Below are 20,699 nucleotides of genomic sequence, written 5' to 3' on the forward strand. Positions count from 1 at the left end.
ATTTGGGTGGTAACTGCCAATAAAAGAAAACATTGGCCCACCCAGCTCACCTACACATGACTGTCCTGTCTGCCTGTCTGTTCCAAGTGACTGTCTGGCTGTCAGGTTCCGCCGGATTCCGAGTGAGCAGCTTGTGATGTCATAGAGGGCAGATTGTGATGTCACACAAAGGGTCCTGCCACATGAATGCCTGTCCATCTGACTGTCTACTACTGCTGCTGAATGGGCTCAAAACAGGAAAGCCGTCATTGCACCTGATTGTGCAAGATTCCTCCTTCTCCTCTGCAGCAGCTAGCTGATTGATTTACTCAGCAGCAGTTCGTCAGGGACACAGGCATGCAGCAGCAAAGAGCGAGGAGACAGCTGGCTGCTGCTGCTTGCCTGTTGGTCGTCTGCCTAGTGGGTGTGTGTCTGTTGACGCGACGTCAACAGACGGGGCGGAGCACATGCAAATTTGGCCTCCTACCCAGCTGAGGCACCCTGCCCGCCCGCCGACGACCTAATCACAAAATCAGTTGGATGGCTACTCGTCCTCCGGTCCCTGTCCAGCACTTCAAGTCCTATTCACACCTGCCGTACAGCCAGGTATCTTTCAGACTGCAACGACATAGAAGTGATGTGTGTGTGTTAGATGTGTCCGTGGTGCTGATCTCTTCTGCACCAGTGTTGGTGGCCGAATTCCGGTTCGCGCGCTTTGCTGGGACCCCATTCGGGTTATCACTTCTCGGCCTTTTGGCTAAGATCAAGTGTAGTATCTGTTCTTATCAGTTTAATATCTGATACGCCCCCTATCTGGGGGCCATATATTAAATGGATTTTTAGAACAGGGAGATGGAAGAAGAGCTTGCTCTGTCCACTCCACGCATTGACCTGGTATTGCAGTACTTCCAGGACCGGTGCACCTTCCTAATCTGTTATCCAAAAAAAGACTATTTCCATTCCTGGCACTTAATTTGGAGTATCAATTGTTTGTGCACCTTTGTACTAACTTTGTATTTAGAAATGCATGCATTTGCTGCTTCAAGGTTTAACCCTTGTGCATAAATACTTTGAAATCCTGCCTCCAGTGTATCATTTTGTGACTATTTCTTGACTCCTTGAATTGTACTTTCTGGAATCGAGGCAGTTAAATATTTTTACGTGACACTACACTTGATATCAGCATATGCGGCCTAGCCAAAAGACCGGAAGCCTGCCTAAATTAAATGACTTATCAATCGCTGCGACCTCCCAAAAAATAGGCAAACACTATGTGACTTACCTACGATCTTTCCACGGAAACATCAACTGGATCACAGCAATGGCATTTTTGGACCCCCCTCCCTCTCCATTTGAAATGGCTTGGGTTTTTTTTTGCTTTTTCTTTCTTGATCTCTTATATTTTTTTTCTTTTCTTTTTGCGCTCTCTTTTCTCTCTCTTTTGTTTTGGGAAATTTTTTTCCTGTTTCCTCTCTTTTGTTTTGGGAATTTTTTTTCCTCTTCCATTTTTTTTTGCCGAGCCCAACAATTGATGATCATTGAGAGGGGGATTTAGAAAAAGTATCACTTACCTTCTTCGGACCATCATTTGGGTGGTAACTGCCAATAAAAGAAAACATTGGCCCACCCAGCTCACCTACACATGACTGTCCTGTCTGCCTGTCTGTTCCAAGTGACTGTCTGGCTGTCAGGTTCCGCCGGATTCCGAGTGAGCAGCTTGTGATGTCATAGAGGGCAGATTGTGATGTCACACAAAGGGTCCTGCCACATGAATGCCTGTCCATCTGACTGTCTACTACTGCTGCTGAATGGGCTCAAAACAGGAAAGCCGTCATTGCACCTGATTGTGCAAGATTCCTCCTTCTCCTCTGCAGCAGCTAGCTGATTGATTTACTCAGCAGCAGTTCGTCAGGGACACAGGCATGCAGCAGCAAAGAGCGAGGAGACAGCTGGCTGCTGCTGCTTGCCTGTTGGTCGTCTGCCTAGTGGGTGTGTGTCTGTTGACGCGACGTCAACAGACGGGGCGGAGCACATGCAAATTTGGCCTCCTACCCAGCTGAGGCACCCTGCCCGCCCGCCGACGACCTAATCACAAAATCAGTTGGATGGCTACTCGTCCTCCGGTCCCTGTCCAGCACTTCAAGTCCTATTCACACCTGCCGTACAGCCAGGTATCTTTCAGACTGCAACGACATAGAAGTGATGTGTGTGTGTTAGATGTGTCCGTGGTGCTGATCTCTTCTGCACCAGTGTTGGTGGCCGAATTCCGGTTCGCGCGCTTTGCTGGGACCCCATTCGGGTTATCGCTTCTCGGCCTTTTGGCTAAGATCAAGTGTAGTATCTGTTCTTATCAGTTTAATATCTGATACGCCCCCTATCTGGGGGCCATATATTAAATGGATTTTTAGAACAGGGAGATGGAAGAAGAGCTTGCTCTGTCCACTCCACGCATTGACCTGGTATTGCAGTACTTCCAGGACCGGTGCACCTTCCTAATCTGTTATCCAAAAAAAGACTATTTCCATTCCTTGCACTTAATTTGGAGTATCAATTGTTTGTGCACCTTTGTACTAACTTTGTATTTAGAAATGCATGCATTTGCTGCTTCAAGGTTTAACCCTTGTGCATAAATACTTTGAAATCCTGCCTCCAGTGTATCATTTTGTGACTATTTCTTGACTCCTTGAATTGTACTTTCTGGAATCGAGGCAGTTAAATATTTTTACGTGACACTACACTTGATATCAGCATATGCGGCCTAGCCAAAAGACCGGAAGCCTGCCTAAATTAAATGACTTATCAATCGCTGCGACCTCCCAAAAAATAGGCAAACACTATGTGACTTACCTACGATCTTTCCACGGAAACATCAACTGGATCACAGCAATGGCATTTTTGGACCCCCCTCCCTCTCCATTTGAAATGGCTTGGTTTTTTTTTTGCTTTTTCTTTCTTGATCTCTTATATTTTTTTTCTTTTCTTTTTGCGCTCTCTTTTCTCTCTCTTTTGTTTTGGGAAATTTTTTTCCTCTTTCCTCTCTTTTGTTTTGGGAATTTTTTTTCCTCTTCCATTTTTTTTTGCCGAGCCCAACAATTGATGATCATTGAGAGGGGGATTTAGAAAAAGTATCACTTACCTTCTTCGGACCATCATTTGGGTGGTAACTGCCAATAAAAGAAAACATTGGCCCACCCAGCTCACCTACACATGACTGTCCTGTCTGCCTGTCTGTTCCAAGTGACTGTCTGGCTGTCAGGTTCCGCCGGATTCCGAGTGAGCAGCTTGTGATGTCATAGAGGGCAGATTGTGATGTCACACAAAGGGTCCTGCCACATGAATGCCTGTCCATCTGACTGTCTACTACTGCTGCTGAATGGGCTCAAAACAGGAAAGCCGTCATTGCACCTGATTGTGCAAGATTCCTCCTTCTCCTCTGCAGCAGCTAGCTGATTGATTTACTCAGCAGCAGTTCGTCAGGGACACAGGCATGCAGCAGCAAAGAGCGAGGAGACAGCTGGCTGCTGCTGCTTGCCTGTTGGTCGTCTGCCTAGTGGGTGTGTGTCTGTTGACGCGACGTCAACAGACGGGGCGGAGCACATGCAAATTTGGCCTCCTACCCAGCTGAGGCACCCTGCCCGCCCGCCGACGACCTAATCACAAAATCAGTTGGATGGCTACTCGTCCTCCGGTCCCTGTCCAGCACTTCAAGTCCTATTCACACCTGCCGTACAGCCAGGTATCTTTCAGACTGCAACGACATAGAAGTGATGTGTGTGTGTTAGATGTGTCCGTGGTGCTGATCTCTTCTGCACCAGTGTTGGTGGCCGAATTCCGGTTCGCGCGCTTTGCTGGGACCCCATTCGGGTTATCGCTTCTCGGCCTTTTGGCTAAGATCAAGTGTAGTATCTGTTCTTATCAGTTTAATATCTGATACGCCCCCTATCTGGGGGCCATATATTAAATGGATTTTTAGAACAGGGAGATGGAAGAAGAGCTTGCTCTGTCCACTCCACGCATTGACCTGGTATTGCAGTACTTCCAGGACCGGTGCACCTTCCTAATCTGTTATCCAAAAAAAGACTATTTCCATTCCTTGCACTTAATTTGGAGTATCAATTGTTTGTGCACCTTTGTACTAACTTTGTATTTAGAAATGCATGCATTTGCTGCTTCAAGGTTTAACCCTTGTGCATAAATACTTTGAAATCCTGCCTCCAGTGTATCATTTTGTGACTATTTCTTGACTCCTTGAATTGTACTTTCTGGAATCGAGGCAGTTAAATATTTTTACGTGACACTACACTTGATATCAGCATATGCGGCCTAGCCAAAAGACCGGAAGCCTGCCTAAATTAAATGACTTATCAATCGCTGCGACCTCCCAAAAAATAGGCAAACACTATGTGACTTACCTACGATCTTTCCACGGAAACATCAACTGGATCACAGCAATGGCATTTTTGGACCCCCCTCCCTCTCCATTTGAAATGGCTTGGTTTTTTTTTTGCTTTTTCTTTCTTGATCTCTTATATTTTTTTTCTTTTCTTTTTGCGCTCTCTTTTCTCTCTCTTTTGTTTTGGGAAATTTTTTTCCTCTTTCCTCTCTTTTGTTTTGGGAATTTTTTTTCCTCTTCCATTTTTTTTTGCCGAGCCCAACAATTGATGATCATTGAGAGGGGGATTTAGAAAAAGTATCACTTACCTTCTTCGGACCATCATTTGGGTGGTAACTGCCAATAAAAGAAAACATTGGCCCACCCAGCTCACCTACACATGACTGTCCTGTCTGCCTGTCTGTTCCAAGTGACTGTCTGGCTGTCAGGTTCCGCCGGATTCCGAGTGAGCAGCTTGTGATGTCATAGAGGGCAGATTGTGATGTCACACAAAGGGTCCTGCCACATGAATGCCTGTCCATCTGACTGTCTACTACTGCTGCTGAATGGGCTCAAAACAGGAAAGCCGTCATTGCACCTGATTGTGCAAGATTCCTCCTTCTCCTCTGCAGCAGCTAGCTGATTGATTTACTCAGCAGCAGTTCGTCAGGGACACAGGCATGCAGCAGCAAAGAGCGAGGAGACAGCTGGCTGCTGCTGCTTGCCTGTTGGTCGTCTGCCTAGTGGGTGTGTGTCTGTTGACGCGACGTCAACAGACGGGGCGGAGCACATGCAAATTTGGCCTCCTACCCAGCTGAGGCACCCTGCCCGCCCGCCGACGACCTAATCACAAAATCAGTTGGATGGCTACTCGTCCTCCGGTCCCTGTCCAGCACTTCAAGTCCTATTCACACCTGCCGTACAGCCAGGTATCTTTCAGACTGCAACGACATAGAAGTGATGTGTGTGTGTTAGATGTGTCCGTGGTGCTGATCTCTTCTGCACCAGTGTTGGTGGCCGAATTCCGGTTCGCGCGCTTTGCTGGGACCCCATTCGGGTTATCGCTTCTCGGCCTTTTGGCTAAGATCAAGTGTAGTATCTGTTCTTATCAGTTTAATATCTGATACGCCCCCTATCTGGGGGCCATATATTAAATGGATTTTTAGAACAGGGAGATGGAAGAAGAGCTTGCTCTGTCCACTCCACGCATTGACCTGGTATTGCAGTACTTCCAGGACCGGTGCACCTTCCTAATCTGTTATCCAAAAAAAGACTATTTCCATTCCTGGCACTTAATTTGGAGTATCAATTGTTTGTGCACCTTTGTACTAACTTTGTATTTAGAAATGCATGCATTTGCTGCTTCAAGGTTTAACCCTTGTGCATAAATACTTTGAAATCCTGCCTCCAGTGTATCATTTTGTGACTATTTCTTGACTCCTTGAATTGTACTTTCTGGAATCGAGGCAGTTAAATATTTTTACGTGACACTACACTTGATATCAGCATATGCGGCCTAGCCAAAAGACCGGAAGCCTGCCTAAATTAAATGACTTATCAATCGCTGCGACCTCCCAAAAAATAGGCAAACACTATGTGACTTACCTACGATCTTTCCACGGAAACATCAACTGGATCACAGCAATGGCATTTTTGGACCCCCCTCCCTCTCCATTTGAAATGGCTTGGTTTTTTTTTTGCTTTTTCTTTCTTGATCTCTTATATTTTTTTTCTTTTCTTTTTGCGCTCTCTTTTCTCTCTCTTTTGTTTTGGGAAATTTTTTTCCTCTTTCCTCTCTTTTGTTTTGGGAATTTTTTTTCCTCTTCCATTTTTTTTTGCCGAGCCCAACAATTGATGATCATTGAGAGGGGGATTTAGAAAAAGTATCACTTACCTTCTTCGGACCATCATTTGGGTGGTAACTGCCAATAAAAGAAAACATTGGCCCACCCAGCTCACCTACACATGACTGTCCTGTCTGCCTGTCTGTTCCAAGTGACTGTCTGGCTGTCAGGTTCCGCCGGATTCCGAGTGAGCAGCTTGTGATGTCATAGAGGGCAGATTGTGATGTCACACAAAGGGTCCTGCCACATGAATGCCTGTCCATCTGACTGTCTACTACTGCTGCTGAATGGGCTCAAAACAGGAAAGCCGTCATTGCACCTGATTGTGCAAGATTCCTCCTTCTCCTCTGCAGCAGCTAGCTGATTGATTTACTCAGCAGCAGTTCGTCAGGGACACAGGCATGCAGCAGCAAAGAGCGAGGAGACAGCTGGCTGCTGCTGCTTGCCTGTTGGTCGTCTGCCTAGTGGGTGTGTGTCTGTTGACGCGACGTCAACAGACGGGGCGGAGCACATGCAAATTTGGCCTCCTACCCAGCTGAGGCACCCTGCCCGCCCGCCGACGACCTAATCACAAAATCAGTTGGATGGCTACTCGTCCTCCGGTCCCTGTCCAGCACTTCAAGTCCTATTCACACCTGCCGTACAGCCAGGTATCTTTCAGACTGCAACGACATAGAAGTGATGTGTGTGTTAGATGTGTCCGTGGTGCTGATCTCTTCTGCACCAGTGTTGGTGGCCGAATTCCGGTTCGCGCGCTTTGCTGGGACCCCATTCGGGTTATCGCTTCTCGGCCTTTTGGCTAAGATCAAGTGTAGTATCTGTTCTTATCAGTTTAATATCTGATACGCCCCCTATCTGGGGGCCATATATTAAATGGATTTTTAGAACAGGGAGATGGAAGAAGAGCTTGCTCTGTCCACTCCACGCATTGACCTGGTATTGCAGTACTTCCAGGACCGGTGCACCTTCCTAATCTGTTATCCAAAAAAAGACTATTTCCATTCCTGGCACTTAATTTGGAGTATCAATTGTTTGTGCACCTTTGTACTAACTTTGTATTTAGAAATGCATGCATTTGCTGCTTCAAGGTTTAACCCTTGTGCATAAATACTTTGAAATCCTGCCTCCAGTGTATCATTTTGTGACTATTTCTTGACTCCTTGAATTGTACTTTCTGGAATCGAGGCAGTTAAATATTTTTACGTGACACTACACTTGATATCAGCATATGCGGCCTAGCCAAAAGACCGGAAGCCTGCCTAAATTAAATGACTTATCAATCGCTGCGACCTCCCAAAAAATAGGCAAACACTATGTGACTTACCTACGATCTTTCCACGGAAACATCAACTGGATCACAGCAATGGCATTTTTGGACCCCCCTCCCTCTCCATTTGAAATGGCTTGGTTTTTTTTTTGCTTTTTCTTTCTTGATCTCTTATATTTTTTTTCTTTTCTTTTTGCGCTCTCTTTTCTCTCTCTTTTGTTTTGGGAAATTTTTTTCCTCTTTCCTCTCTTTTGTTTTGGGAATTTTTTTTCCTCTTCCATTTTTTTTTGCCGAGCCCAACAATTGATGATCATTGAGAGGGGGATTTAGAAAAAGTATCACTTACCTTCTTCGGACCATCATTTGGGTGGTAACTGCCAATAAAAGAAAACATTGGCCCACCCAGCTCACCTACACATGACTGTCCTGTCTGCCTGTCTGTTCCAAGTGACTGTCTGGCTGTCAGGTTCCGCCGGATTCCGAGTGAGCAGCTTGTGATGTCATAGAGGGCAGATTGTGATGTCACACAAAGGGTCCTGCCACATGAATGCCTGTCCATCTGACTGTCTACTACTGCTGCTGAATGGGCTCAAAACAGGAAAGCCGTCATTGCACCTGATTGTGCAAGATTCCTCCTTCTCCTCTGCAGCAGCTAGCTGATTGATTTACTCAGCAGCAGTTCGTCAGGGACACAGGCATGCAGCAGCAAAGAGCGAGGAGACAGCTGGCTGCTGCTGCTTGCCTGTTGGTCGTCTGCCTAGTGGGTGTGTGTCTGTTGACGCGACGTCAACAGACGGGGCGGAGCACATGCAAATTTGGCCTCCTACCCAGCTGAGGCACCCTGCCCGCCCGCCGACGACCTAATCACAAAATCAGTTGGATGGCTACTCGTCCTCCGGTCCCTGTCCAGCACTTCAAGTCCTATTCACACCTGCCGTACAGCCAGGTATCTTTCAGACTGCAACGACATAGAAGTGATGTGTGTGTGTTAGATGTGTCCGTGGTGCTGATCTCTTCTGCACCAGTGTTGGTGGCCGAATTCCGGTTCGCGCGCTTTGCTGGGACCCCATTCGGGTTATCGCTTCTCGGCCTTTTGGCTAAGATCAAGTGTAGTATCTGTTCTTATCAGTTTAATATCTGATACGCCCCCTATCTGGGGGCCATATATTAAATGGATTTTTAGAACAGGGAGATGGAAGAAGAGCTTGCTCTGTCCACTCCACGCATTGACCTGGTATTGCAGTACTTCCAGGACCGGTGCACCTTCCTAATCTGTTATCCAAAAAAAGACTATTTCCATTCCTGGCACTTAATTTGGAGTATCAATTGTTTGTGCACCTTTGTACTAACTTTGTATTTAGAAATGCATGCATTTGCTGCTTCAAGGTTTAACCCTTGTGCATAAATACTTTGAAATCCTGCCTCCAGTGTATCATTTTGTGACTATTTCTTGACTCCTTGAATTGTACTTTCTGGAATCGAGGCAGTTAAATATTTTTACGTGACACTACACTTGATATCAGCATATGCGGCCTAGCCAAAAGACCGGAAGCCTGCCTAAATTAAATGACTTATCAATCGCTGCGACCTCCCAAAAAATAGGCAAACACTATGTGACTTACCTACGATCTTTCCACGGAAACATCAACTGGATCACAGCAATGGCATTTTTGGACCCCCCTCCCTCTCCATTTGAAATGGCTTGGTTTTTTTTTTGCTTTTTCTTTCTTGATCTCTTATATTTTTTTTCTTTTCTTTTTGCGCTCTCTTTTCTCTCTCTTTTGTTTTGGGAAATTTTTTTCCTCTTTCCTCTCTTTTGTTTTGGGAATTTTTTTTCCTCTTCCATTTTTTTTTGCCGAGCCCAACAATTGATGATCATTGAGAGGGGGATTTAGAAAAAGTATCACTTACCTTCTTCGGACCATCATTTGGGTGGTAACTGCCAATAAAAGAAAACATTGGCCCACCCAGCTCACCTACACATGACTGTCCTGTCTGCCTGTCTGTTCCAAGTGACTGTCTGGCTGTCAGGTTCCGCCGGATTCCGAGTGAGCAGCTTGTGATGTCATAGAGGGCAGATTGTGATGTCACACAAAGGGTCCTGCCACATGAATGCCTGTCCATCTGACTGTCTACTACTGCTGCTGAATGGGCTCAAAACAGGAAAGCCGTCATTGCACCTGATTGTGCAAGATTCCTCCTTCTCCTCTGCAGCAGCTAGCTGATTGATTTACTCAGCAGCAGTTCGTCAGGGACACAGGCATGCAGCAGCAAAGAGCGAGGAGACAGCTGGCTGCTGCTGCTTGCCTGTTGGTCGTCTGCCTAGTGGGTGTGTGTCTGTTGACGCGACGTCAACAGACGGGGCGGAGCACATGCAAATTTGGCCTCCTACCCAGCTGAGGCACCCTGCCCGCCCGCCGACGACCTAATCACAAAATCAGTTGGATGGCTACTCGTCCTCCGGTCCCTGTCCAGCACTTCAAGTCCTATTCACACCTGCCGTACAGCCAGGTATCTTTCAGACTGCAACGACATAGAAGTGATGTGTGTGTGTTAGATGTGTCCGTGGTGCTGATCTCTTCTGCACCAGTGTTGGTGGCCGAATTCCGGTTCGCGCGCTTTGCTGGGACCCCATTCGGGTTATCGCTTCTCGGCCTTTTGGCTAAGATCAAGTGTAGTATCTGTTCTTATCAGTTTAATATCTGATACGCCCCCTATTTGGGGGCCATATATTAAATGGATTTTTAGAACAGGGAGATGGAAGAAGAGCTTGCTCTGTCCACTCCACGCATTGACCTGGTATTGCAGTACTTCCAGGACCGGTGCACCTTCCTAATCTGTTATCCAAAAAAAGACTATTTCCATTCCTGGCACTTAATTTGGAGTATCAATTGTTTGTGCACCTTTGTACTAACTTTGTATTTAGAAATGCATGCATTTGCTGCTTCAAGGTTTAACCCTTGTGCATAAATACTTTGAAATCCTGCCTCCAGTGTATCATTTTGTGACTATTTCTTGACTCCTTGAATTGTACTTTCTGGAATCGAGGCAGTTAAATATTTTTACGTGACACTACACTTGATATCAGCATATGCGGCCTAGCCAAAAGACCGGAAGCCTGCCTAAATTAAATGACTTATCAATCGCTGCGACCTCCCAAAAAATAGGCAAACACTATGTGACTTACCTACGATCTTTCCACGGAAACATCAACTGGATCACAGCAATGGCATTTTTGGACCCCCCTCCCTCTCCATTTGAAATGGCTTGGTTTTTTTTTTGCTTTTTCTTTCTTGATCTCTTATATTTTTTTTCTTTTCTTTTTGCGCTCTCTTTTCTCTCTCTTTTGTTTTGGGAAATTTTTTTCCTCTTTCCTCTCTTTTGTTTTGGGAATTTTTTTTCCTCTTCCATTTTTTTTTGCCGAGCCCAACAATTGATGATCATTGAGAGGGGGATTTAGAAAAAGTATCACTTACCTTCTTCGGACCATCATTTGGGTGGTAACTGCCAATAAAAGAAAACATTGGCCCACCCAGCTCACCTACACATGACTGTCCTGTCTGCCTGTCTGTTCCAAGTGACTGTCTGGCTGTCAGGTTCCGCCGGATTCCGAGTGAGCAGCTTGTGATGTCATAGAGGGCAGATTGTGATGTCACACAAAGGGTCCTGCCACATGAATGCCTGTCCATCTGACTGTCTACTACTGCTGCTGAATGGGCTCAAAACAGGAAAGCCGTCATTGCACCTGATTGTGCAAGATTCCTCCTTCTCCTCTGCAGCAGCTAGCTGATTGATTTACTCAGCAGCAGTTCGTCAGGGACACAGGCATGCAGCAGCAAAGAGCGAGGAGACAGCTGGCTGCTGCTGCTTGCCTGTTGGTCGTCTGCCTAGTGGGTGTGTGTCTGTTGACGCGACGTCAACAGACGGGGCGGAGCACATGCAAATTTGGCCTCCTACCCAGCTGAGGCACCCTGCCCGCCCGCCGACGACCTAATCACAAAATCAGTTGGATGGCTACTCGTCCTCCGGTCCCTGTCCAGCACTTCAAGTCCTATTCACACCTGCCGTACAGCCAGGTATCTTTCAGACTGCAACGACATAGAAGTGATGTGTGTGTGTTAGATGTGTCCGTGGTGCTGATCTCTTCTGCACCAGTGTTGGTGGCCGAATTCCGGTTCGCGCGCTTTGCTGGGACCCCATTCGGGTTATCGCTTCTCGGCCTTTTGGCTAAGATCAAGTGTAGTATCTGTTCTTATCAGTTTAATATCTGATACGCCCCCTATCTGGGGGCCATATATTAAATGGATTTTTAGAACAGGGAGATGGAAGAAGAGCTTGCTCTGTCCACTCCACGCATTGACCTGGTATTGCAGTACTTCCAGGACCGGTGCACCTTCCTAATCTGTTATCCAAAAAAAGACTATTTCCATTCCTGGCACTTAATTTGGAGTATCAATTGTTTGTGCACCTTTGTACTAACTTTGTATTTAGAAATGCATGCATTTGCTGCTTCAAGGTTTAACCCTTGTGCATAAATACTTTGAAATCCTGCCTCCAGTGTATCATTTTGTGACTATTTCTTGACTCCTTGAATTGTACTTTCTGGAATCGAGGCAGTTAAATATTTTTACGTGACACTACACTTGATATCAGCATATGCGGCCTAGCCAAAAGACCGGAAGCCTGCCTAAATTAAATGACTTATCAATCGCTGCGACCTCCCAAAAAATAGGCAAACACTATGTGACTTACCTACGATCTTTCCACGGAAACATCAACTGGATCACAGCAATGGCATTTTTGGACCCCCCTCCCTCTCCATTTGAAATGGCTTGGTTTTTTTTTTGCTTTTTCTTTCTTGATCTCTTATATTTTTTTTCTTTTCTTTTTGCGCTCTCTTTTCTCTCTCTTTTGTTTTGGGAAATTTTTTTCCTCTTTCCTCTCTTTTGTTTTGGGAATTTTTTTTCCTCTTCCATTTTTTTTTGCCGAGCCCAACAATTGATGATCATTGAGAGGGGGATTTAGAAAAAGTATCACTTACCTTCTTCGGACCATCATTTGGGTGGTAACTGCCAATAAAAGAAAACATTGGCCCACCCAGCTCACCTACACATGACTGTCCTGTCTGCCTGTCTGTTCCAAGTGACTGTCTGGCTGTCAGGTTCCGCCGGATTCCGAGTGAGCAGCTTGTGATGTCATAGAGGGCAGATTGTGATGTCACACAAAGGGTCCTGCCACATGAATGCCTGTCCATCTGACTGTCTACTACTGCTGCTGAATGGGCTCAAAACAGGAAAGCCGTCATTGCACCTGATTGTGCAAGATTCCTCCTTCTCCTCTGCAGCAGCTAGCTGATTGATTTACTCAGCAGCAGTTCGTCAGGGACACAGGCATGCAGCAGCAAAGAGCGAGGAGACAGCTGGCTGCTGCTGCTTGCCTGTTGGTCGTCTGCCTAGTGGGTGTGTGTCTGTTGACGCGACGTCAACAGACGGGGCGGAGCACATGCAAATTTGGCCTCCTACCCAGCTGAGGCACCCTGCCCGCCCGCCGACGACCTAATCACAAAATCAGTTGGATGGCTACTCGTCCTCCGGTCCCTGTCCAGCACTTCAAGTCCTATTCACACCTGCCGTACAGCCAGGTATCTTTCAGACTGCAACGACATAGAAGTGATGTGTGTGTGTTAGATGTGTCCGTGGTGCTGATCTCTTCTGCACCAGTGTTGGTGGCCGAATTCCGGTTCGCGCGCTTTGCTGGGACCCCATTCGGGTTATCGCTTCTCGGCCTTTTGGCTAAGATCAAGTGTAGTATCTGTTCTTATCAGTTTAATATCTGATACGCCCCCTATTTGGGGGCCATATATTAAATGGATTTTTAGAACAGGGAGATGGAAGAAGAGCTTGCTCTGTCCACTCCACGCATTGACCTGGTATTGCAGTACTTCCAGGACCGGTGCACCTTCCTAATCTGTTATCCAAAAAAAGACTATTTCCATTCCTGGCACTTAATTTGGAGTATCAATTGTTTGTGCACCTTTGTACTAACTTTGTATTTAGAAATGCATGCATTTGCTGCTTCAAGGTTTAACCCTTGTGCATAAATACTTTGAAATCCTGCCTCCAGTGTATCATTTTGTGACTATTTCTTGACTCCTTGAATTGTACTTTCTGGAATCGAGGCAGTTAAATATTTTTACGTGACACTACACTTGATATCAGCATATGCGGCCTAGCCAAAAGACCGGAAGCCTGCCTAAATTAAATGACTTATCAATCGCTGCGACCTCCCAAAAAATAGGCAAACACTATGTGACTTACCTACGATCTTTCCACGGAAACATCAACTGGATCACAGCAATGGCATTTTTGGACCCCCCTCCCTCTCCATTTGAAATGGCTTGGTTTTTTTTTTTGCTTTTTCTTTCTTGATCTCTTATATTTTTTTTCTTTTCTTTTTGCGCTCTCTTTTCTCTCTCTTTTGTTTTGGGAAATTTTTTTCCTCTTTCCTCTCTTTTGTTTTGGGAATTTTTTTTCCTCTTCCATTTTTTTTTGCCGAGCCCAACAATTGATGATCATTGAGAGGGGGATTTAGAAAAAGTATCACTTACCTTCTTCGGACCATCATTTGGGTGGTAACTGCCAATAAAAGAAAACATTGGCCCACCCAGCTCACCTACACATGACTGTCCTGTCTGCCTGTCTGTTCCAAGTGACTGTCTGGCTGTCAGGTTCCGCCGGATTCCGAGTGAGCAGCTTGTGATGTCATAGAGGGCAGATTGTGATGTCACACAAAGGGTCCTGCCACATGAATGCCTGTCCATCTGACTGTCTACTACTGCTGCTGAATGGGCTCAAAACAGGAAAGCCGTCATTGCACCTGATTGTGCAAGATTCCTCCTTCTCCTCTGCAGCAGCTAGCTGATTGATTTACTCAGCAGCAGTTCGTCAGGGACACAGGCATGCAGCAGCAAAGAGCGAGGAGACAGCTGGCTGCTGCTGCTTGCCTGTTGGTCGTCTGCCTAGTGGGTGTGTGTCTGTTGACGCGACGTCAACAGACGGGGCGGAGCACATGCAAATTTGGCCTCCTACCCAGCTGAGGCACCCTGCCCGCCCGCCGACGACCTAATCACAAAATCAGTTGGATGGCTACTCGTCCTCCGGTCCCTGTCCAGCACTTCAAGTCCTATTCACACCTGCCGTACAGCCAGGTATCTTTCAGACTGCAACGACATAGAAGTGATGTGTGTGTGTTAGATGTGTCCGTGGTGCTGATCTCTTCTGCACCAGTGTTGGTGGCCGAATTCCGGTTCGCGCGCTTTGCTGGGACCCCATTCGGGTTATCGCTTCTCGGCCTTTTGGCTAAGATCAAGTGTAGTATCTGTTCTTATCAGTTTAATATCTGATACGCCCCCTATCTGGGGGCCATATATTAAATGGATTTTTAGAACAGGGAGATGGAAGAAGAGCTTGCTCTGTCCACTCCACGCATTGACCTGGTATTGCAGTACTTCCAGGACCGGTGCACCTTCCTAATCTGTTATCCAAAAAAAGACTATTTCCATTCCTGGCACTTAATTTGGAGTATCAATTGTTTGTGCACCTTTGTACTAACTTTGTATTTAGAAATGCATGCATTTGCTGCTTCAAGGTTTAACCCTTGTGCATAAATACTTTGAAATCCTGCCTCCAGTGTATCATTTTGTGACTATTTCTTGACTCCTTGAATTGTACTTTCTGGAATCGAGGCAGTTAAATATTTTTACGTGACACTACACTTGATATCAGCATATGCGGCCTAGCCAAAAGACCGGAAGCCTGCCTAAATTAAATGACTTATCAATCGCTGCGACCTCCCAAAAAATAGGCAAACACTATGTGACTTACCTACGATCTTTCCACGGAAACATCAACTGGATCACAGCAATGGCATTTTTGGACCCCCCTCCCTCTCCATTTGAAATGGCTTGGTTTTTTTTTTGCTTTTTCTTTCTTGATCTCTTATATTTTTTTTCTTTTCTTTTTGCGCTCTCTTTTCTCTCTCTTTTGTTTTGGGAAATTTTTTTCCTCTTTCCTCTCTTTTGTTTTGGGAATTTTTTTTCCTCTTCCATTTTTTTTTGCCGAGCCCAACAATTGATGATCATTGAGAGGGGGATTTAGAAAAAGTATCACTTACCTTCTTCGGACCATCATTTGGGTGGTAACTGCCAATAAAAGAAAACATTGGCCCACCCAGCTCACCTACACATGACTGTCCTGTCTGCCTGTCTGTTCCAAGTGACTGTCTGGCTGTCAGGTTCCGCCGGATTCCGAGTGAGCAGCTTGTGATGTCATAGAGGGCAGATTGTGATGTCACACAAAGGGTCCTGCCACATGAATGCCTGTCCATCTGACTGTCTACTACTGCTGCTGAATGGGCTCAAAACAGGAAAGCCGTCATTGCACCTGATTGTGCAAGATTCCTCCTTCTCCTCTGCAGCAGCTAGCTGATTGATTTACTCAGCAGCAGTTCGTCAGGGACACAGGCATGCAGCAGCAAAGAGCGAGGAGACAGCTGGCTGCTGCTGCTTGCCTGTTGGTCGTCTGCCTAGTGGGTGTGTGTCTGTTGACGCGACGTCAACAGACGGGGCGGAGCACATGCAAATTTGGCCTCCTACCCAGCTGAGGCACCCTGCCCGCCCGCCGACGACCTAATCACAAAATCAGTTGGATGGCTACTCGTCCTCCGGTCCCTGTCCAGCACTTCAAGTCCTATTCACACCTGCCGTACAGCCAGGTATCTTTCAGACTGCAACGACATAGAAGTGATGTGTGTGTGTTAGATGTGTCCGTGGTGCTGATCTCTTCTGCACCAGTGTTGGTGGCCGAATTCCGGTTCGCGCGCTTTGCTGGGACCCCATTCGGGTTATCGCTTCTCGGCCTTTTGGCTAAGATCAAGTGTAGTATCTGTTCTTATCAGTTTAATATCTGATACGCCCCCTATCTGGGGGCCATATATTAAATGGATTTTTAGAACAGGGAGATGGAAGAAGAGCTTGCTCTGTCCACTCCACGCATTGACCTGGTATTGCAGTACTTCCAGGACCGGTGCACCTTCCTAATCTGTTATCCAAAAAAAGACTATTTCCATTCCTGGCACTTAATTTGGAGTATCAATTGTTTGTGCACCTTTGTACTAACTTTGTATTTAGAAATGCATGCATTTGCTGCTTCAAGGTTTAACCCTTGTGCATAAATACTTTGAAATCCTGCCTCCAGTGTATCATTTTGTGACTATTTCTTGACTCCTTGAATTGTACTTTCTGGAATCGAGGCAGTTAAATATTTTTACGTGACACTACACTTGATATCAGCATATGCGGCCTAGCCAAAAGACCGGAAGCCTGCCTAAATTAAATGACTTATCAATCGCTGCGACCTCCCAAAAAATAGGCAAACACTATGTGACTTACCTACGATCTTTCCACGGAAACATCAACTGGATCACAGCAATGGCATTTTTGGACCCCCCTCCCTCTCCATTTGAAATGGCTTGGTTTTTTTTTTGCTTTTTCTTTCTTGATCTCTTATATTTTTTTTCTTTTCTTTTTGCGCTCTCTTTTCTCTCTCTTTTGTTTTGTGAATTTTTTTTCCTCTTTCCTCTCTTTTGTTTTGGGAATTTTTTTTCCTCTTCCATTTTTTTTTGCCGAGCCCAACAATTGATGATCATTGAGAGGGGGATTTAGAAAAAGTATCACTTACCTTCTTCGGACCATCATTTGGGTGGTAACTGCCAATAAAAGAAAACATTGGCCCACCCAGCTCACCTACACATGACTGTCCTGTCTGCCTGTCTGTTCCAAGTGACTGTCTGGCTGTCAGGTTCCGCCGGATTCCGAGTGAGCAGCTTGTGATGTCATAGAGGGCAGATTGTGATGTCACACAAAGGGTCCTGCCACATGAATGCCTGTCCATCTGACTGTCTACTACTGCTGCTGAATGGGCTCAAAACAGGAAAGCCGTCATTGCACCTGATTGTGCAAGATTCCTCCTTCTCCTCTGCAGCAGCTAGCTGATTGATTTACTCAGCAGCAGTTCGTCAGGGACACAGGCATGCAGCAGCAAAGAGCGAGGAGACAGCTGGCTGCTGCTGCTTGCCTGTTGGTCGTCTGCCTAGTGGGTGTGTGTCTGTTGACGCGACGTCAACAGACGGGGCGGAGCACATGCAAATTTGGCCTCCTACCCAGCTGAGGCACCCTGCCCGCCCGCCGACGACCTAATCACAAAATCAGTTGGATGGCTACTAGTCCTCCGGTCCCTGTCCAGCACTTCAAGTCCTATTCACACCTGCCGTACAGCCAGGTATCTTTCAGACTGCAACGACATAGAAGTGATGTGTGTGTGTTAGATGTGTCCGTGGTGCTGATCTCTTCTGCACCAGTGTTGGTGGCCGAATTCCGGTTCGCGCGCTTTGCTGGGACCCCATTCGGGTTATCGCTTCTCGGCCTTTTGGCTAAGATCAAGTGTAGTATCTGTTCTTATCAGTTTAATATCTGATACGCCCCCTATCTGGGGGCCATATATTAAATGGATTTTTAGAACAGGGAGATGGAAGAAGAGCTTGCTCTGTCCACTCCACGCATTGACCTGGTATTGCAGTACTTCCAGGACCGGTGCACCTTCCTAATCTGTTATCCAAAAAAAGACTATTTCCATTCCTGGCACTTAATTTGGAGTATCAATTGTTTGTGCACCTTTGTACTAACTTTGTATTTAGAAATGCATGCATTTGCTGCTTCAAGGTTTAACCCTTGTGCATAAATACTTTGAAATCCTGCCTCCAGTGTATCATTTTGTGACTATTTCTTGACTCCTTGAATTGTACTTTCTGGAATCGAGGCAGTTAAATATTTTTACGTGACACTACACTTGATATCAGCATATGCGGCCTAGCCAAAAGACCGGAAGCCTGCCTAAATTAAATGACTTATCAATCGCTGCGACCTCCCAAAAAATAGGCAAACACTATGTGACTTACCTACGATCTTTCCACGGAAACATCAACTGGATCACAGCAATGGCATTTTTGGACCCCCCTCCCTCTCCATTTGAAATGGCTTGGTTTTTTTTTTGCTTTTTCTTTCTTGATCTCTTATATTTTTTTTCTTTTCTTTTTGCGCTCTCTTTTCTCTCTCTTTTGTTTTGGGAAATTTTTTTCCTCTTTCCTCTCTTTTGTTTTGGGAATTTTTTTTCCTCTTCCATTTTTTTTTGCCGAGCCCAACAATTGATGATCATTGAGAGGGGGATTTAGAAAAAGTATCACTTACCTTCTTCGGACCATCATTTGGGTGGTAACTGCCAATAAAAGAAAACATTGGCCCACCCAGCTCACCTACACATGACTGTCCTGTCTGCCTGTCTGTTCCAAGTGACTGTCTGGCTGTCAGGTTCCGCCGGATTCCGAGTGAGCAGCTTGTGATGTCATAGAGGGCAGATTGTGATGTCACACAAAGGGTCCTGCCACATGAATGCCTGTCCATCTGACTGTCTACTACTGCTGCTGAATGGGCTCAAAACAGGAAAGCCGTCATTGCACCTGATTGTGCAAGATTCCTCCTTCTCCTCTGCAGCAGCTAGCTGATTGATTTACTCAGCAGCAGTTCGTCAGGGACACAGGCATGCAGCAGCAAAGAGCGAGGAGACAGCTGGCTGCTGCTGCTTGCCTGTTGGTCGTCTGCCTAGTGGGTGTGTGTCTGTTGACGCGACGTCAACAGACGGGGCGGAGCACATGCAAATTTGGCCTCCTACCCAGCTGAGGCACCCTGCCCGCCCGCCGACGACCTAATCACAAAATCAGTTGGATGGCTACTCGTCCTCCGGTCCCTGTCCAGCACTTCAAGTCCTATTCACACCTCCTGTACAGCCAGGTATCTTTCAGACTGCAACGACATAGAAGTGATGTGTGTGTGTTAGATGTGTCCGTGGTGCTGATCTCTTCTGCACCAGTGTTGGTGGCCGAATTCCGGTTCGCGCGCTTTGCTGGGACCCCATTCGGGTTATCGCTTCTCGGCCTTTTGGCTAAGATCAAGTGTAGTATCTGTTCTTATCAGTTTAATATCTGATACGCCCCCTATCTGGGGGCCATATATTAAATGGATTTTTAGAACAGGGAGATGGAAGAAGAGCTTGCTCTGTCCACTCCACGCATTGACCTGGTATTGCAGTACTTCCAGGACCGGTGCACCTTCCTAATCTGTTATCCAAAAAAAGACTATTTCCATTCCTGGCACTTAATTTGGAGTATCAATTGTTTGTGCACCTTTGTACTAACTTTGTATTTAGAAATGCATGCATTTGCTGCTTCAAGGTTTAACCCTTGTGCATAAATACTTTGAAATCCTGCCTCCAGTGTATCATTTTGTGACTATTTCTTGACTCCTTGAATTGTACTTTCTGGAATCGAGGCAGTTAAATATTTTTACGTGACACTACACTTGATATCAGCATATGCGGCCTAGCCAAAAGACCGGAAGCCTGCCTAAATTAAATGACTTATCAATCGCTGCGACCTCCCAAAAAATAGGCAAACACTATGTGACTTACCTACGATCTTTCCACGGAAACATCAACTGGATCACAGCAATGGCATTTTTGGACCCCCCTCCCTCTCCATTTGAAATGGCTTGGTTTTTTTTTTGCTTTTTCTTTCTTGATCTCTTATATTTTTTTTCTTTTCTTTTTGCGCTCTCTTTTCTCTCTCTTTTGTTTTGGGAAATTTTTTTCCTCTTTCCTCTCTTTTGTTTTGGGAATTTTTTTTCCTCTTCCATTTTTTTTTGCCGAGCCCAACAATTGATGATCATTGAGAGGGGGATTTAGAAAAAGTATCACTTACCTTCTTCGGACCATCATTTGGGTGGTAACTGCCAATAAAAGAAAACATTGGCCCACCCAGCTCACCTACACATGACTGTCCTGTCTGCCTGTCTGTTCCAAGTGACTGTCTGGCTGTCAGGTTCCGCCGGATTCCGAGTGAGCAGCTTGTGATGTCATAGAGGGCAGATTGTGATGTCACACAAAGGGTCCTGCCACATGAATGCCTGTCCATCTGACTGTCTACTACTGCTGCTGAATGGGCTCAAAACAGGAAAGCCGTCATTGCACCTGATTGTGCAAGATTCCTCCTTCTCCTCTGCAGCAGCTAGCTGATTGATTTACTCAGCAGCAGTTCGTCAGGGACACAGGCATGCAGCAGCAAAGAGCGA

General features: G+C 46.0%; 13 non-coding genes across 13 annotated transcripts; all 13 read left to right on the top strand.

Moving 5' to 3' along the window:
• Window positions 1–716: 716 nt before the first annotated feature.
• On the top strand, window positions 717–907 carry LOC146012544 (U2 spliceosomal RNA). The gene has a single exon (XR_014445704.1). It is a non-coding gene; the product is annotated as a U2 spliceosomal RNA (small nuclear RNA).
• Window positions 908–2,281: 1,374 nt separating this feature from the next.
• Window positions 2,282–2,472, top strand: LOC146012377 (U2 spliceosomal RNA). The gene has a single exon (XR_014445544.1). It is a non-coding gene; the product is annotated as a U2 spliceosomal RNA (small nuclear RNA).
• Window positions 2,473–3,846: 1,374 nt separating this feature from the next.
• LOC146012378 (U2 spliceosomal RNA) lies at window positions 3,847–4,037 on the top strand. The gene has a single exon (XR_014445545.1). It is a non-coding gene; the product is annotated as a U2 spliceosomal RNA (small nuclear RNA).
• A 1,374-nt stretch (window positions 4,038–5,411) lies between these two features.
• Window positions 5,412–5,602, top strand: LOC146012379 (U2 spliceosomal RNA). The gene has a single exon (XR_014445546.1). It is a non-coding gene; the product is annotated as a U2 spliceosomal RNA (small nuclear RNA).
• A 1,372-nt stretch (window positions 5,603–6,974) lies between these two features.
• On the top strand, window positions 6,975–7,165 carry LOC146012380 (U2 spliceosomal RNA). The gene has a single exon (XR_014445547.1). It is a non-coding gene; the product is annotated as a U2 spliceosomal RNA (small nuclear RNA).
• A 1,374-nt stretch (window positions 7,166–8,539) lies between these two features.
• Window positions 8,540–8,730, top strand: LOC146012381 (U2 spliceosomal RNA). Its single transcript, XR_014445548.1, has one exon. It is a non-coding gene; the product is annotated as a U2 spliceosomal RNA (small nuclear RNA).
• A 1,374-nt stretch (window positions 8,731–10,104) lies between these two features.
• Window positions 10,105–10,295, top strand: LOC146011940 (U2 spliceosomal RNA). The gene has a single exon (XR_014445119.1). It is a non-coding gene; the product is annotated as a U2 spliceosomal RNA (small nuclear RNA).
• A 1,374-nt stretch (window positions 10,296–11,669) lies between these two features.
• On the top strand, window positions 11,670–11,860 carry LOC146012382 (U2 spliceosomal RNA). Its single transcript, XR_014445549.1, has one exon. It is a non-coding gene; the product is annotated as a U2 spliceosomal RNA (small nuclear RNA).
• Window positions 11,861–13,234: 1,374 nt separating this feature from the next.
• LOC146011941 (U2 spliceosomal RNA) lies at window positions 13,235–13,425 on the top strand. Its single transcript, XR_014445120.1, has one exon. It is a non-coding gene; the product is annotated as a U2 spliceosomal RNA (small nuclear RNA).
• A 1,375-nt stretch (window positions 13,426–14,800) lies between these two features.
• On the top strand, window positions 14,801–14,991 carry LOC146012384 (U2 spliceosomal RNA). The gene has a single exon (XR_014445550.1). It is a non-coding gene; the product is annotated as a U2 spliceosomal RNA (small nuclear RNA).
• Window positions 14,992–16,365: 1,374 nt separating this feature from the next.
• Window positions 16,366–16,556, top strand: LOC146012385 (U2 spliceosomal RNA). The gene has a single exon (XR_014445551.1). It is a non-coding gene; the product is annotated as a U2 spliceosomal RNA (small nuclear RNA).
• A 1,374-nt stretch (window positions 16,557–17,930) lies between these two features.
• Window positions 17,931–18,121, top strand: LOC146012386 (U2 spliceosomal RNA). Its single transcript, XR_014445552.1, has one exon. It is a non-coding gene; the product is annotated as a U2 spliceosomal RNA (small nuclear RNA).
• A 1,374-nt stretch (window positions 18,122–19,495) lies between these two features.
• On the top strand, window positions 19,496–19,686 carry LOC146012388 (U2 spliceosomal RNA). The gene has a single exon (XR_014445554.1). It is a non-coding gene; the product is annotated as a U2 spliceosomal RNA (small nuclear RNA).
• Window positions 19,687–20,699: the final 1,013 nt, after the last annotated feature.

Source organism: Crinia signifera, chromosome 6, assembly GCF_055691185.1.
Source record: "Crinia signifera chromosome 6, ASM5569118v1, whole genome shotgun sequence".
NCBI classification, from domain to species: Eukaryota; Metazoa; Chordata; class Amphibia; order Anura; family Myobatrachidae; genus Crinia; species Crinia signifera.